The sequence below is a fragment of the Cervus elaphus genome, chromosome 12 (assembly GCF_910594005.1).
Source record: "Cervus elaphus chromosome 12, mCerEla1.1, whole genome shotgun sequence".
NCBI classification, from domain to species: Eukaryota; Metazoa; Chordata; class Mammalia; order Artiodactyla; family Cervidae; genus Cervus; species Cervus elaphus.
In genome coordinates this window covers 88,070,551-88,077,992 of record NC_057826.1, presented here as the reverse complement: position 1 = coordinate 88,077,992, position 7,442 = coordinate 88,070,551, and positions in this window count along the sequence as shown.

The window sequence follows — 7,442 nt, the reverse complement described above, 5'->3', positions numbered from 1 at the left end:
CTCCGGCGGTCACCGTGGCGACGGGGCGGGTTGGACCACAGGGTGAAGACTCCAGCGTTCTCCCTGCATCCTGCCGGCTGCAGAGTTGGCATCCGCTCTGGCGGGGGCGGGGGCGCGGGGAGGAGGCCCAGGGAGACTCAAGGGTCAGTTCTAGGTCACTCATGTGACGTGAGCACCGAAGGAAAGGTTGTGGGACTGGAAGAAAGGGGCGCCTGACCCTTGGGACCTGCCTGCCTGCAGTTCGGGGCATAAAGCTTTGAGGGAACTCCTTTGGGTTACAGGCTTTGATGAACAGGGCTTTGTATACTCTCTTTTCTTGACAAGATTTTTTTTATTTTGGCACAGCCACAAATGCCCCCCATAATCCTCCACTGTAACACCTCCATCTCCCTTTCCAGATTTGTGCTGAGGTCTTGAGAATTTCTAGGAACAGATCCCGCTGACCGTCCAGCTCCTTCATCACTTTCCCTTAAAGGACTAGAGAATGTTCATATACTTATTAACACTATTAACACGGTTCAACAGTACGTGAACGGTGAAATTCCAGATGTTCAAGCTAGATTCAGAAAAGGCCAAGGAACCAGAGACCAAATTGCCAACATCTGCTGGATCATTGAAAAAGCGACTGTGTTCCAGAAAAACACCTACTTCTGATTTCTTGACTATGCCAAAGCCTTTGAATGTGTGGATCACAACAAACTGGAAAATTCTTAAAGAGATGGGAATACTAAACCACCTTAGTTGCAGAAATCTTACCGACAGATTTCCTAAGAAATCTGTATGCAGGTCAAGAAGCAACAGAACTGGAAGTGGAACAACAGACTGGTTCCAAATCAGGAAAGGAGTAGGTCAAGGCTGTATATTGTCACCCTGCTTATTTAACTTATATGCAGAGTACATCATGTGAAATGCCAGGCTGGATGAAGCACAAGCTGGAATCAAGATTGCCAGGAGAAATATCAATAACCTCAGATTTGCAGATGACACCACCTTTATGGTAGAAACCAAAGAAGAACTAAAGAGCCTCTTGATGAAAGTGAAAGAGGAGAGTGAAAAAGTTGGCTTAAGACTCAACAGTCAGAAAACTAAGATCATGGCATCCAGTTCCATCACTTCATAGCAAGTAGATGGAGAAACAAGGGAAACAGTGAGAGACTTTATTTTTGGGGCCTCCAAAATCACTGCAGATGGTGACTGCAGCCATGAAATTAAAAGATGCTTGCTCCTTGGAAGAAAAGTTATGACCAACCTAGACAGCATATTAAAAAGCAGAGACGTTACTTTGCCAACAAAGGTCCGTCTAGTCAAAGCTATGGTTTTCCCGGTAGTCATGTATGGATGTGAAAGTTGGACCATAAAGAAAGCTGAGCGCCAAAGAATTGATGCTTTTGAACTGTAGTGCTGGAGAAGACTCTTGAGAGTCCCTAGAACTGCAAGGAGATCCAACCAATCCATCATAAAGGAAATCAGTCCTGAATATTCATTGGAAGGACTGATGCTGAATCTGAAACTCCAATACTTTGGCCACCTAATGCAAAGAACTAACTCATTTGAAAAGACACTGATGCTGGGAAAGACTGAAGGTGGGAGAAGGGGACAACAGAGTATGAGATGGTTGGATGGCATCACTGATGCGACGGACATGAGTTTGAGTAAACTCCAGGAGTTGGTGATGGACAATGAGGCCTGGCGTGTTGCAGTCCATGGCGTCACAAAGAGTCAGACACAACTGAGCAACTGAACTGAACTGAATATATTTATAATCACTTATGTAACATTTTGCAAAGTTCATGACTCTCCTTTTCATTAAAATATTTGGAGGTTTGAAAATGTTGAATAACATATAAAGCTCCTTGTTTGAAGCTTTTTAGTGATCCTGCAGTAAGATCCTGCTGAAAAAACCTCTCCCTAATCTGTTTCAGGGAAAACTTGTACCTGATTAAAGGCCTTTGCCTTTACCCTGGCAAATATTTTGGGGGATTAAGGGCAGGAAAGAATCTGAGTAAACTGCATCCTAAGTCATGACCTCTGCCTTTCTGCTTAGGAGTCTTGGATCCCAGTCTAGAATTGGGACAAATCCCAGATACATTTCCCAAGAACACAGTAACATATCCACCCCCCTAAACCCCCGCCAAATCACCTTTTCAGAATTTCAAATCAGTAACAGAAAGTGGGCTTTCCAAGTGGCACAGTGGTTAAAAAATCTGCCTGCCAATGAAGAAGATGCAAGAGACAATTCCTGGGATGGGAAGATCCCCTGGAGAAGGAAATGGCAACCCACTCCAATATTCTTGCCTGGAAAATTCCATGGACAGAGGAGCCTGGTGGGCTACAGTCCATGGGGTCACAGAGAGTCAGACTCAACTGAGTATACAACAGAAAGTGGTCTTCTGTTTTTCGCACCACATAGGTTATGAATGTTTTTGTGGAAGATTTTTAACCTTGGGTGTTTTTCTTAAAAATTTAGAGAAGTTTAATGAATAGAATAACTGGCAAATCACTGGTTGTATGTAAAACCCATTATAGGTACTCATTACGTTTTTAATCTGTCTCCTGCAATGGGTTGGGAGTTTTAATTTAGTTAAAATTGAACACTGATTTAACCAGTGCATTAACTATTATGACCTGGTTCATAATAAGCACTAAATGTGTACTGAATGAATTAATTAGTGAATAAATAAATCTATCTGCTTGTATTCCTAAAGCTGTATGGCTTATATCCCACACTCCCAGACCTCACTTGAGTATCCGCACTAAAGAGACTGAATTATGGATTTGTTCCAATGTATTAAAAATTGTTATTCTGGTAATAAGGATATTCTGGTTACTTTGGTGGTAAGAACTTTTAACTTGACTGTTGTTAGTGGAAAACCATTTTATTATGTAGATACATTTTGATATATTTCTACTTTTGTTAAAAGATCAAACCCCAAATCATGAATCTTTTGTTTCCCTTAGAAAAGGAACTCATGGTCACATTTGGACCTTCAGTTGTTCCATAACACATGGCAAGCACATTGTCCTTCCCTAATCTGTGAACAAGGAACAGTTAATATCTGTGGATTCCAGTTGCCCTGTAATTGCACAACTGTAGGGAGCAAACTCTGGACCCAGGGCAAGCCAAGGGGCAAGCAGGCCTGGTGAGTGTGGCTGGGAGGCTTTGCAGCTGTCGTGGCTGGGGTCCGCCAGATGGTTCCCACACACCAGTCCCTGTGTGAGAATCTCGCTTACAAACTGCAGCGCTCACAAAATACTGTGAACACCAAGCAAAGTAAACAGGTAGCCAGCTGCTTCTCAAAACTGCCCAAACGCAAGCTCTTTTCCTCAAATTGATTTTTTGACAGGATGATGTTTGTTTTAAAACACATGTGCAAAATAATCCTAGCTATATCTCTTATGCATGTATACATACCAGAGTGGTGGTTACCTCTGAGGGGAAACTGGGACTAGAAGGGGTGGTGAAGGAGAACTTGGCTTTAGACTTAGTATCTGAATTCACACAACAGTCCATATGTTATTGTGATTAAAAAAAATATTAAAAGCAACTATATTCATGCTTTAAATGCTGCTCTAAATCCTTCAATAGCTCCTCATTGCCTTCAAGTCAAAGTACAAAGTGTATGCGCTACAGCAGGGTCTGACTTTCTCAAGGGGTCTCACACCTGCCCCACTCCACCTTACCCACCAGACTGAATTTCCCTTATTTTGCCCCTGGGAAGCATGTGTGAAAAAGTAAAAGAGGAGCAAAACAATACCGATTCTTGGAATACCATCCTTTTAAGTTTTTCAGGGTACAACTGACTGCAGCATTATATGTCAAATTATGCTAAGAACCAAGTTTGAAAGAGAACACTGTTTCCTCATTGCCAGACCCAGTCTGTGACTTACGTATTTTATACTGGATTACAGGGGTTAGACGCAGAGTGGGGGAGTTAAGAAACCTGAGTTCTATCTTTGGGCAAGACACTTCCTCTCTCTAGGTGTAGTTTTCTTCTCTGGAAAACGAGTCCAAAGTTAGATGAAATGATCTCTAAGTTCTTTCCAATTCTAAGATATTAGATTCCATGTAATTATGAGAGCCATATTACAGAATATTCACAATAGCCTTTCCTCAAAGCTGCTCTTCTCCAATAACCCTCCCACCATCACTTCCCTTCAATCAAACTTCTAAAAAAGTAGGCTGCACACAAAACTGCTCTTTATGGAAACAGTATTTTGACTTCTTGGACAAGTTAGTGTTTGGTTATTACTACGCCAAAGCCTTTGACTGTGTGGATCACAATAAACTGGAAAATTGTTAAAGAGATGGGAATACAAGACCACCTTACCTGCCTCCTGAGAAATCTGTATGCAGGTCAAGAAGCAACAGTTAGAACTGGACATGGAACAACAGACTGGTTCCAAATAGGGAATGGAGAAGGTCAAGGCTGTATATTGTCACCCTGCTTATTTAACTTATATGCAGAGTACATCATGTGAAATGCCGGGCTGGATGAAGCACAAGCTGGAATCAAGATTGCTGGGAGAAATATCAATAACTTCAGATACGCAGATGACACCACCCTTATGGCAGAAAGTGAAGAACTAAAGAGCCTCTTGATGAAAGTGCAAGAGGAGAGTGAAAAAGTTGGCTTAAGACTCAACAGTCAGAAAACTAAGATCATGGCATCCAGTCCCATCACTTCATGGCAAATAGATGGGGAAACAATGGAAACAGTGAGACCTTATTTTGGGGGCTCCAAAATCACTACAGATGGTGACTGCAGCCATGAAATCCAAAGACGCTTTCTCCTTGGAAGAAAGGCTATGACCAACCTAGACAGCATATCAGAAAGCAGAGATATTATTTTGCTGACAAAGGTCCATCTAGTCAAAGCTATGGTTTTTCCAATGGTCATGTGTGGATGTGAGAGTTGGACCATAAAGAAAGCTGAGCGCCAAAGAATTGATGCTTTTGAATTGTGGTGTTGGAGAAGACTCTTGAGAGTCCCTTGGACTGCAAGGAGATCCAACCAGTCCATCCTGAAGGAAATCAGCCCTAAATATTCACTGGAAGGACTGAGGCTGAAGCTGAAACTCCAATACTTTGGCCACCTGATGTGAAGAACAGACTCATTTGAAAAGACCCTGATGCTGGGAAAGACTGAAGGCAGGAGGAGAAGGGGATGACAGAGGATGAGATGGTTGGATGGCATCACTGATGCAATGGACATGAGTTTGAGCAGGCTCTGGGAGTTGGTGATGAACAGGGAAGCCTGGCGTGCTGCAGTCCATGGGGTCGCAAAGAGTCAAACACAACTGAGTGACTGAAGTGAACTGAACTGAAGCAAAGGTACCACATATCTTGTACCATCTGTCAACCTAGGATCTCATTAGTGTTTCTTCCATAAATAACAATGTGATAACCTACCTTTCGGAAGGAGAGCTACAGTTAAAAATCCTGGGAAACAAGAACTGCACTATTATAATACAAAATAAAGCAGCTTCTATCTGTAGGGTTCTAGAAAATGTCATGAATTCTTAGAGGTGATAAAGACAGTGATTAAATAGTAACTAAAATGCGAAAATCTTTTTGAAATGTCTAGCCTAGTGCCTGCATATGATGGCCAGTCAACTCAACATGTGCTCCTACTTCTTCATTTCTGAGCACCAAAGCCTAGTACATTAATTCCTTGATCACAGATAAAAAACATTTGCAATAGAGGCAGGGAACCAAAGTGGTTAGTCCCACAGTCTGGTGTCAGACTACTTAAGTATGAATTCTAGCTCTACCACTTATTAGCTATCTAACAGTCTGGAAGAAGGAGGATCAATAACACTACCTACCTCATAGGTTCATTGTAAAGATAAAATGAGAAAGTTGAGGTTGAGTCCTTAGAAAGACGACTAACAATCAATGTGTTGGCTAATAATAATGGTATTATGAACCTGCTGTGTTCCAACCACTGTGCTAGGTGCATTACACAGACTATTTTTATTCCTCATGCAAATCCTTGCAAAGTAGGTACATTTTTCACTGCGTAGATAAGGGAACAGATTCAGAGAGAATGAGGAGTCATTCTAGGCTTAAAGTCAGTGCCAGGATCATGCCACCTTGGTTGAATCTCAAAATCGTATCTCTTTACCTTGAAATTGCTTGATAAAGAAAAATTGTGAAAATACGTTGTTTCGCCTTTAAAACAGAGTTTAAAAGCAATAAGCATTCTTTCAGCAGCCTTTCTCAAGAGCTCAGTTTTGTGCTCAGAGCCATTTCTTTTGTCCCTCAAATCAAACCAAGAATAAAATCTTTTTTTAATAAAAGCTACTGTAGGCTTCAGTTTCTAATATTGTCACTAGCTAGCTGTTGCTGGATCACCATATCATCATTTCCAAACTGAATTTTGAGTACTAAAACATAGAGCCTTTCCCACTCTAAAATTCTTTTCCTTCTGTTAGTCTAAAAGCATCTCAGCAAGCTGTTGCTGCCATCCAGAGGAGAAAATATTGTTGCAGGCCCAAAGAAGGCATCCTAGCAGTTAAGACTAGTGACAAAAATAGCTACCTTTTATTCCCTACTATGTGCCATGTGCTTCCCTGGGCATATTCTATATGTATTTGTATTCTGCAAGGTGGGTATTACCCATGTATTTAAACTGAGAAATCAGAATTAAATTTGTTTTCGTTTTGTGGACCACTGAGAAGTATGTGGTCCAACCAGGGATTGAACCCATGCCCCCTGCAATGGAAGCATGGAGTCCTAACCATTGGACCGCCAGGACATTCCCAGAATTTAAACTTTTCAACATTTGTCCTGGGCCACCCAACTACCAACAAGTAACTGAATTCTGTTGAGTCTGATGTGTTTTCAGCAACGACAAGAATCAAAGAAGCATCTTGCACAAGGAGGCAATGTGTTTGCAAATTCATCCTTTCAACCAGAATGAAGAATAGGCTGTGTTCCACCCCTTCTGGGAGGACCCCAGACCCAAGTCCCTGCATGTGGCTCCATGTGTCCCTCTTAAGCTAGTTACAGCTGCGACTGCTCTAGCATACAAATTATTTGTCAAGTTGTGATAAAATGCAGAGTCCCATATCCAGAGATTCTGGTTCAAGCTCTGGAGTAAGGCCCAGGGATCTCCATTTTAAACAAGTACTCCAAGTGATTCTGGTTCAGATGAGAAACGGCTTGATCATGCTGGGCTGCAGTCTCCATCGGAGGCTGAAAGAGTGGGTGACCTCCTTTCCTGAAGGCTATCTGGGATGTGCACCGTTTAATTTTTCAAATTGGCTCTCAGCATAGAGCTGGCATTCTAAACCTGGGGTTTGTCCTCCAGTCCCAGGATGGGCTTGAGGCTCCCTGGATGGGAAACTGCCCTCAGCGAGATGGGCCCTGGACTCATGCCTCAAGATTTCATGTGAAAAAGGTATTCTATATTGTCCTGAGTCTCTGGGAGATAGTGAAG